Source organism: Castanea sativa, chromosome 6, assembly GCF_040712315.1.
Source record: "Castanea sativa cultivar Marrone di Chiusa Pesio chromosome 6, ASM4071231v1".
Taxonomy (NCBI): Eukaryota; Viridiplantae; Streptophyta; class Magnoliopsida; order Fagales; family Fagaceae; genus Castanea; species Castanea sativa.
The window spans coordinates 62,257,497-62,268,806 of NC_134018.1; the positions used below are offsets into that span (position 1 = coordinate 62,257,497).

The window sequence follows — 11,310 nt, forward strand, 5'->3', positions numbered from 1 at the left end:
TCAATAAAGAAAAAGAGAAAATGACATTAAACAAGGTGCAAATGAACCAAAAGAAGGCATCGAAAGGGTCCTTGAAAGGGATCCCCAAAAGCCTAGCAAAAATGGAGGGGCAAGCCCGATGGGCTTACCATGAGAAAAAATAGCCACAAAGGACCGAGTTCCCTTGGTAGAAAAGTGAGAAGAGGGACGCTTGACGTTTCGAGGAACCGCAACCAGAAAGAAATTACAAAAGAAGAAAAAGACGCTTTGAGACTTCAGACTTCAAAGCCACTTCTTAGAAAAAGGAAATTAGTAAGTGGAGTCACTGTCAAGCCGGAAAAGAGTAAAAATATCTATGCCACTTTCTCAATATATTCTCCTCATATCAAATTGTTTTATTTTATCTTCTTATAATGTTTAGATTTGCTTCATTTTCTTAAAATAAAAATTTAGATTTTCTTCCTAGCATAGTATCATTTCTTTACATGAGTTTATATTGTAAGATCAAATGAAGGCTAAAACTATGTAAATTTGTGGTAAAAGAAAGTAATCACAGTTCTTTCCAAACAACTTCGAAATCTATTCTCCTGCCTCAGAACTCATAAGTTATGTACCCATTCTTTATATATAGTTGAGTTTGTCCTCGATTGACATAAACTCAATGTTCCCTTTATGGCATTTGGAATGAAGGATATTAATACAATGTTAGGAAGCACATACATGGACGCGGATATGAAGCACAGACATGGACATAGATACAAGTACTGGTATATATTTTATATGAAATTTTTTGAAAAATTAGAACACAACATGATGGGATACCCATATTAATTAATTAATTATTGTATCTATTATTATTTATTTTTTAAAAATATTGTTAAGCATTTTTATGTTAAACATAGAGCAATAATGGATTATAAAATGAATTCATGACTAATAAATGAAAATTATAAATTATAATACACACCAAGAATATGATCCAAAAAAGTAAATTAAAGATAACTAGATAAGTGTTTAAGATTGAAACTAAAAAGAAATAAAAAATAAGCATCCCTCCTTATCTTGCAATTTTTTTTTTCAAGGACACTATTGGAACAAGTGAAGTATTTCAGTAGTGTCACCTTCCTAGATACATTTTGTCTACTATTGGGGGTCTTGGAAAAGTGTCAAGGGTGGGTTTTCCTTTTATATTTTCTCTGGTGTGTTGAAAGTCACCCATCTAGCCAAGTCTAATTCATGATGTGAAATACAATGATTTTTCAAAACTGAGGTCGCCCATCTCTAACCATTTTTTGATTATAAAAAAAAAAAATACAATGATTTGCCGGAAAACACTATCCTACATTGTTATTTCTCCTATATAGCTTACATAAGTTGCAGTGTATGTATACTTGGGTAGTCTTTTAAAGAATTTGAACGATGAATCTTTTTAAATTATGTTTTAGGATTTTTTTTTTTTGGCTTCGGGATGCGATTGGTTCGTGGACTGATTTTAACTTTTATGCAGTTGTGAGAGGAAGAAAGTGTTAGTTTGTGCTAAATGTTTATGCTATAACTATTTACCTTGTTCATATGTTCTTTACAACACTCTTCCTCAGAGACGGAGCCAGAACTTTGGGTTAGGGGGGGCGGTTTTACTGTTGACTGTGTGTAGTGATTTTAACCTCTGATTCTGGTACTTAGCTACTAAGTTTAGTTTTTAGTTTTTTTTGTTTTTGTAGGTAAGAACAAAATTATTTTTAAAGGGCAGGGTTATTTTATTTTGGATAAAATTAGTTAATTGAGCTTTTTTAGTTTTACTCATAATTTTTGTTGTTTGAGTTTTTTTTTTTTTTTTTTTTTTTGGGCTTGTCTATTTTGTTTTAAATTTTAGATCTATAAATTTTTTTATGGTCACAAAAATGAGGAAAATGCTAGAATTTTTTTTATAAATTACTTATGTAATAAGTGGTTATTGGTAAGTAAAAAAATGATATGAGTGGTGTGCCCATATATGAACCAATAAGAATTTGCTGCCAAAAAGGTTTGTAAAAATGTTATAAAAAAGTTTGTGAATATAGCATTAGTCTTAAAAGAATCAATGATATAGTTAAAGGGAAATAAAATGTAATTTTATAGAACAAATTACTAAAATTAATACACACAATAATATTTAAAAAAAAAAATAGGAAGGGGGGGGGGGGGGGCCCTGCTCCCCTGGTCCAAGGGTAGTTCCACCCCTGCTCTTCCTATTGATGAAGATGACAATATGAGCCTTTGATAATATCCCATGGAAATCCATTTCTGGTGGGATTTTATCACCCATACCCTCTTAGGAGTCCTCACAATATTTAAATTATCAACATATACCACAACAATAACAAATTTGGATTTTGACAAGTTTTGTGTTGATTTCTTAGCATGCTAAAACTGGATGCCCATGGTTCAAGATAATTATGAAGATTTGTGTTGATTTGAACTCTTATGGTCTATTTGGATTGAGAGGGAAAGTGGAAGTGTGGAGGAAAGTAGAGTAGAGCCCTTAGTATTCTAAGACTAAGTTGAGGTTAAGAAGAATAGAAGATCCCCTCATCCCCAAGAATACATATGGATGATAAGCTTATTCATTTTATTGATGTTCTTCTTCAACCATTCAACTATAAACTATAAACTTTAATCTTTAATCTTTAATCTTTTTTTTTTCTTTTTTTTTTTGTGTGTGGATATCTTTAATCTTTAATCTTTATTCAAGGATACAAGTAGTGTTTCTTTAATCTTTTTCATCGAGCAATTATTCCTGAATATAGTAATTGTGCAGCCATGCAATTCAAGCCAACCCTTTATATATATTTGAAAGTTGTTTAGATGCATAATGTCAATTTTAGTTTGGCGGCGGCATCTAAGCACTTGAAGCTATGGCCAGTATTTGAAGGCTACTCCTAAGGATTCCTTCACTTCATATAATTATGTGGTATTTGCAAAACGGGTGGCTGACTATAAACGCCAAAAATAAAAGTTAGGTGTTCAAAGAATTATGGATATCATCATTGGGAGAAAAAGTCATTAAATTCACAGCAAAATTTGCTTAATGGCACTTTTTAAGGGAGATTTTAGGTGGATAGCATGAGGGTGAAGTTATTTAGTTATGTAGACTCTTTCTGTAACTCAAGTTTATCATATTCTAACCTAAAATTGAGTTTATCAAACTCAAGTTTTAATTAGTTTAGGTTGTGTGGCAGTTTGACGTTGTATAACAAATTGGAACTCGAGTTTGCTAAACTCAATTTTTGGTTGGAACTCGAGTTTGACAAACTCGAGTTCTAAAAAGAGTCTACATAACTAAATAATTTTAGTCACATGCTATTTTTCTAAAATTGTCCTTAAAAAGTACTATTCAGCAAATTTTGCCTTAAATTCACTATTGTAATATGTTATGTTTGTCAATTCCAGTTGTCACATTTTCAAGAAAAAACTGGCAATTGCGCCTTGGGAAGGCCAACAGTCATCCAATTAATGCAATGGACAAGACAACACACTCTTTTTGCGTGCGTGGCAGCACTTGAAATATCGGACGACCCAGATGGTGAAATGCTTCGTTTATCGGAGAAGAAGGCAAGACTTTTGGAATTGAAAAGTTTGATGGAACATATTTTGGATATTGGAGGATGCATATTAAAGATTATCTCTATATGAAGAAGTTGCATCTGCCTCTTTTGGGAAAGAAACCTGATACTATGAAGGATGAAGAATGGAACCTTCTTGATAAACAGGTATTGGGAGTTATTCGATTAATTCTATTAAGATCAGTTGTGCACAATGCTGTGAAAGAAAAGACCAACGGTGGTATTAGAGCTTGGTTGATTTAGTTGACGACTCTTTATGTGAATTAAGATGGAAGAGAAGGGATTGCTTTGATTAAGGTGGAGCTATTCCAAGAGGAAAAGAGGACTACTTGATTAAGGTTGAAGCTATCCCAAGAGGAAAGAAGATAGTTGAGGGCAACTGGTGGAATTTGAGTCAAGGTGGAGATTGTTGGGAAATTGCCTCAAATTCCAATCGTGACTTGGAAAGTCAATTAGGTTTCCTAGTTGAAGAAGGAAAAATTAATTTAGGTTTCCTTGTTGTAGAAGGAAAGACTATTCTTTGGTGTGGAAGAGGGTCTATTCCTTGTTAAAGCGGTAATGTATTCCTAGTCTATGAGGGAATAGCAAAAGAGTCTTATAAATAGACTATGCTACAAAGAATTTGATATCTCTGGCCCAAGAGTCCTCCCTATGGAGAGAGGGAAAATAGAGTGTGAAACCAAGAGAGAGAAAAGAGATTTTTGCTTGGGAGGAACGTAAGAGGAAGCAGATAGCAAGGTTCTGCCACCTTTGAGAAGACACAAAGAGAGTATGTGCAAGAGCAAAGAAAGAGAAAGCCATACAAGAAAGAAAAAGAAGAGATAGCAGCTAAAGAGGGAGCAGCTTAGAGAAAAGAAGACCACTAAGAGAGAGTTGTGCATGGAGAAGAAAATAAAAATGAGAGAGCAAAGTGTTGTCGTATTTGAAATAGATAATTAGTGTGTGTGTGAGAGAGCAAAGAAAAATAAAAAATAAGAGAGATTTTTCTTTAGCCGAGAGACATACACAAGAATTATTGTAATTGATTTGATCATAGTGAAATTATTCGGATTTTGTCCCGTGGTTTTTCCCTTCAAAGAGAAAGGGTTTTCCACGTAAATTTTGTGTTCTTGTGTGTAATTGTTATTTTGGATGGCTTATATTTGTAATAATATTATTTGGGACCCAACAGGTGCTTTAACTTGCATTTGCGCCTCGAATGAATATCAAGCAAGACAAAGTTGTGATCAGGCAGAATGAAGAGAAGCTGTCAAAAGTGCTTGACATCTATGAAAAGAGGTTTAGGGAGGCCCGTTCTTGGCTAGTGATGAATTTTATTTGGCTAATCTTTCAAACTTGCCCAACACTCAGTACTTGGTTAGTAACACTAATAAGGGAAATTCATTCACTTCGAGAGAAAATGTGGGGAGATGGTGGGACGAGATATTGAGCCGAGACTCGTGGAAGAAGGTGGTTGATTTGCAGAAGGGTGCTTAGAAAATTTGGTTGGCATTTCTTAAATAAATTGCTTCTGTTCGGAGAATTCATTTTCTCCCCCTTTTTTCCTTAGTTTTTTGGCTGAGTCCAAAGAGATCAATGACATTTTTATCTCCCTATGTGTAATATTTCAATTTTAGAACGCTTAAGGGAAATTCATTAATTTTCTACTAGCATCATATACTCTAGCCTTTGCAATAGAGTTGTTAAAATTGGGATCTTATAATTGGTAAAAGGGTTTTAATTTGGGTAGGATTAAAAAATTAACATTATGCTTTAAAAATGAAAATTTACCAATAATAATGATATATTTTTCTAATTATATTTTTTTAACATTATTCAACATTGTTTCTTTCAATTAATGCAATAATGGATGTAGAAACACAAATATAATATAATAGAGTGGAAATCATAATATGTTGTTTCTTGTTCTTAGAAAATGAGATTTTAATGACTAAATAATAAATAGAACACCAAATAAGCCACGAGGCACAATGGCGATAAATCTTGCTTAACTAGAACAACTTTGTGGTACTATATCTTATGTAATATAACGCGAGCGCCAAATTGAGGTTGAATAGTTATGATTGAGCAAGGAGCATGAGCATAGGATGAGGACATCTCAAATGAGAAGTTCTGCAAAATGAGTGACAAAGCCATCTTGGTCTCTACTAGAGCAAAGTTTTGACCAACACATGTCCTCGGACCCCCACCAAACGGGAAGAATGATACTTGGCCCTTTGTTTCCTTTGAAATGCCTTCTGAAAATCTCTCCGGGTTAAACTGTTTTGCCTTCTCACCCCACAGTTCATAATCATGGTGGACTAGGATTGTTGGTAGAGCAATCTCCACTCCAGCTGGTATTATCAAATTTCCAAGCTTGGTTTCCTTGGGAACTATTCGAAGTAGCAAAGCCGCTGGTGGGTACAACCTCAGAGCCTCATTCAATATCAAGGGTACCTACGCCATGGATAACCAACTATTACCAAAGTGCATTTCTTAAAGAATTTAGTAAAATAAAATAAGTTCATTAAATTTTCCTCTTGAAGTGTATTCGATTTTGAAGCTCATTTATGATTGATTAAATTTGAAACAAAATTTATTACTCGATCTGCAAACCTAATCAAATTTGAGGTTTGCACTCAAATTAGTGGTCTATAGTCTATACTACCAAGTGCCAACTCTAACAAAAAATGAGTATGTTGACTATCATGAGCTCAATAGAAAATGGCTTTTACTCGATCAATTAACTAATATTGACATGAATATTCATGGATGTGAATATTTCATCTTTGAAAGACATTACATATAAATTTTATAGGAAAATAAAGAAAAAATAGAATCTTTAGGGAATACTTACAATTTTAAGGTGATTTAACCCATCAAAGTCAGGTTTGTTCTTTCCAAAGACTTGCAAAACCTCTTCTCTTGCACGAGCTTGCCAATTTGGATACTTACTCAACAAAACCATTGTCCAAACAAGTAAAACAGAGGTCGTCTCTTCCCCGGCAAAGTAGAAAAGCTTACATTCCTCAATTACATCCTTAATACTCATTCCAGCACTCTTCTTATTACCAAATTCCTTAATCTCTCTAGAATTTGATTCCATTAGTATGCCTAATAAGTCATCATTTCTATCTTTGCATGCCTTCTCCCTTTTGTTAATGATTCCCATTAGTAAGTCTTGTACTTCTCTTTCAATTTCCTTCATCCTCCTGTGTGTCTTAGTTGGTAAAAACCTACATGCATAAATATTAGCTATTAGTAAATTGTGAAGATTGAAGACACAAAAACAGAAATGTATTAATTATAATGTGATGATCTCTGTTAATTTTTGTGTTTGATGAGATGTTCAGGAAAGTAGGTTATAACCAATTTCGTTTATAAATAAACAATAAAATTTGGAATTTTGTTTTCATTGGAGATGTGGTTTTAAAAACCGAACAAGACCGACCGATTCAACTAGGAACCAGAACCGAAACCAATCCGATCCAATAAAATCATCCAAAATTGGTCAAAAACCGAGTTAAACTGGGAACTGGGGTCAAAATCAATTTTTTGACCGTATCGATTTTTAAAACCATGATCGGACTTCAGATGCATGAGAATTTTTATTTGGAAGGTGGGCCAAGCAAATGTTGAAATCTTGTTATATTAAAAAATAAGCACATTCCTATAAAAAAAAATTAGCATATATTTTTTTTTAATAGATACAATAGAATTTCAATCTATATATTGTATAAATTGAATTGTAATTGGTTAATCCTATCTCAATAAAAATCAAATTTGACTTTTTTTTGGGTAAGGAACCAAACTTGACTAAATTTCAAAGTTGAATGTTTAATCACTACCTTAGTCCTGGAAAGTATACAGATTATTCTACTTTTACAAAAAGTTGTGCTTGCTCTTTTTGGAGTTCAAATATTCTTCTTCCTTCTTTATAGCTACTTCCAAATGCTGTTCTTGAAATCACATCGCTTGACATGTTTTCAAGATAAGGCCATACGTCTAACTCACAGGATCCATTTTCGGAGATCAGCCTTACCCACTGGCTAATCATATCAATGCAACTTTGATAAAATGCAGGTAACATAAGCTGTAGCAATCGCAATGTAAATTGTTTAAAATATAATAAATAGAAAGAAGATTATTGGCATTATATTGTTCAACAAATCTCCATACATAACTTTCTTCACAAATTTTTTTACAGCTGTTGCAAATGACAAGTTACTAATGATATATAGCCCATATGAAAATTAATAACCATTTTTTAAAGAGAAAAATTACTAACAATTTACCACTGCAATAACAATAAAAAAATGTTATGTCTATATTATTACTCTATATTGTTTTTGATAGAATCCCAACTACGCTTTTAGTACACATGCGGTTTGTAATATATGTCAAATTGCCAACAAACAATTACCCTTTCATTTATATAATGAATTCAAAGTAGTTAAATGCATTATAACTATTTCTTTTCTCTTTTTTAATTTGATTGCTATAGATGTTTCTAAGTTAATTTTTTTTATAGAGATAGAATTTAAAATTTGCAGCATCTACCCTATGATAATTATTCTTTACTTTTAAAACAAGATGCTACTAAAAAAATATATTTGGGTGTAGGTAGGAGTCAAACTTTTCCCATTTGGGCAAACGAGAATCTAAGTTTAAATTTAATTGATATTATTCATATTTAAAAGTTTGAATGGGCATATAGTCTTTTTTTTTTTTTTTTTAAAGAAGAAAATGGACATATAATATTGTTTGCTATACTAGCATTACTAATGTTTGAATGTACTTAGAATCTTATTTGCACACAATATTTTCGGTCAATCATATTTTAAGCAATAGATCAAAGGTAGTATTTTCTATAATGACTTTGAATTAATCAATCAAAGGTAGTATCTAGCAATGATCATATTCTAGTGTTAACTACCCATCTCAAAAAATATTGTCACTTTTAAGATATGAGTACTGCTACAATCACAAATTATTTCACAATATTTTTACAAATTTTTAATGTGACAAATTCTTACTGGTTCTCATCTAGGTCCATTCCTAACGTTATCTTTTCACGTACAAATAACACTCACCACATCATTAGTTTGTAAAATAGTTTGTGTTTGTAGCATTATTTATAACCAAAATACAAACAATTCCCTATTGTGATTATTGTATTGTGCCTATAAGTTTTTTGATCACAAACATGTGCTAGACGGACATTTGAAACTAAAAGTTCAATTAGTGTATAAAACACCAATGAACGTTTAGACCCCCAACTCTAAAATTACCAACACAAGCTTATAATCAAACAACATATGTGCGAAAAATGAAATATAAGCTATAACCAAATTGGTAACACACTCTAAACCATAATTAATCACAAACACAGCAGTAATTAAAAGGTAAAGAGAAAGGGAAGAAAGATGCAAAAACAAAGATAACACGGGGATGTGTTATCAAAGAGGAAAATATAGTATTCGGCGAAAAACCTCTCCGCCACTCTCTAAGTAGTCAATAATCCACTAGAGAATAAAGTTGAGATACATGAATAGCAGAAGACCCTCCAAGCCTAATCTACCCAATGCACTTAAGCCCTCCAAACTTCTGGCTCCAATAGGGTTACACCGAACCTTGTCTTCCCTAACTTACCGTATCCCGCAATTATCCCATTGCATCAACTAAATGAATTGGTCCCTTTTGAATTACTTCTCAAGCACCAAAATATCTCCTCACTGATATGGATAAGGTGAGATAAGGATTTGACAAAATGTACCTCTCAAGGATATGTCAATGGAGAGGGTGAGAGTAGAGGAATTTGGAGAATCAAATGATGAAGACTGTGGATGTGTCAATCTTGTTTTTCTCTAGAGTTTTTCTCTCAAAGTTCTCTTTAGAAGCTCACTACATTTAGTGGGTATAAGGGTATTTATAGTGGTGTGTATGAAGAATGCGAAAAGTCATGTTTCAACCAAACAAGGCATTCTGGCGACTCAACCCGCAACCTCACGACTGGAGCGAGTCGCGCGTTTGAGTCACGAGCTAACTACTTGGCTAGACTGGAAGTTTTGTCCTGTAGTGCTCCAGCTAGCGTGACCCTTCAGTTCCTCTGCATGCTTCACACGTGTGCCACCTTTGGCAACTTGCCAGTCATGAGATCCAGTCGCAAGACTCTTCTTGAGTGCACATATCTTGAGTTTTTTTCACACTCTCTCACACAATACCCTTACATAAATTCCACCTAAATACAGGGTATCTAATTGCTAAATTACAAGCAAATTTGGTACGGGATAAAACCAACACATGATTGAATAAATTCAACCTTACAGAAACTTAGCTATGGAGTTTAGTACAGAAGTTTTTTTGTGTTAAACTTGGTGATTTGTACAATATCACTTTAAAGATAAATCATGCTGCTCCAAACTAAGGTACAACATTTTTTACTAAAGTGATAAAAATAATCTAATTTGGACACAACTATTGATTCCACATGGATTTAAAAAGATAAGAAATGTAGTATATAACCTTCAACTTCTCTAAATGGAAAGCAGGGTTGATAATCTTTCTGTGTTTAGCCCATTTCTCACCCTCGTAGGTTATTACTCCCATTGTAAGCAATTTAGCAAGTGGACTTTGTTTGGGCTTCTGAAAGTCACCTATCTTGGTGAAAACATCTTTGATTTGTTCAGGGCTCGTAATGTTTACACGGGGTCTTGGGCCAAACCATGTAAAAGAATTCTTGCCTGCATTTGTTCATGAAGGTTAGAAGAAAATCCAATATTTTTTTTAAAATATTATGTCTATATCATTTTCACAACAAATCTTAAGTGAGAGTTTCTTATTAACTATTACTAATTGGCAAAAAATAATTTTAGCTGTGTGTTTAAATTAGAAGCAGTAACACTAGCTTTACCTAAGAAAATTTTGGCTCCACCGCTACTAATTTAGATTCTCGTTTATAGGTTAATCAATTGGTCTAGTTTTTCTGGTTCAGATTTAAGATTTTGGGCACAAGCTAATTCATAGTTGGAAGCTTCTAAACAAAAGTTACAGGACTTAAAACAACCATACATACTTTATTGCTATGGAAATGAGTGAGATATAATTTGTGTTTGTTGCAACAAAATCTTTAGGTAATTAAGTTTATTGTAGACATACATACCATAATGCTTCACTATGTGATATTCAAAGGGGAGAACACGTGGCACAATATCATCAGAGAGTTCTATGGGTTTAGAACAAGCTTGCTTTATCATCATAGCGCTATCCTTCGTGTCCCCGAAGAAAAGTCTATAGGAATTGCCTGCAAGACCTTGCTTTCTCAAACACCTCTCTAAATATTTTGGTCTTAACCACACCCAATTCAGAATCATGCATGACAATGTTGTCACTATAACAAAAAGAACAGAGGTGGCAACTTTGTCCAGAGAAATTTCCATTATTTTTTTTTTCTTTGTAGAGAGAGAGAGCTAGAGGTAGAAGAAAGTGAAGAAGAGATAAGAATGGATGTTTCTTCAACATGTTTTTATAGCCTCTTCTTTGTTGTCAACAAGCATTCACAACTTGTCCTAAAGGACAAGGACAAAAAATAAAAGACAAAATAAAACATTAAGAAAATGACATTAAGAAAATGACATTAAAAGTCTTTGAATGGAGGTTTAACCACAATTACCAAAATTGTTGAAATATTTCATCCAAACTTATATATATATATATATATATATATATATATATATATATATATATATAT

General features: G+C 32.9%; 1 pseudogene; it reads right to left on the reverse strand.

Annotated features, from left to right (window-relative positions):
* Nucleotides 1–5,431: 5,431 nt before the first annotated feature.
* LOC142638753 (cytochrome P450 CYP72A219-like) lies at nucleotides 5,432–11,046 on the reverse strand (annotated as a pseudogene).
* Between the last annotated feature and the right edge of the window lie 264 nt (nucleotides 11,047–11,310).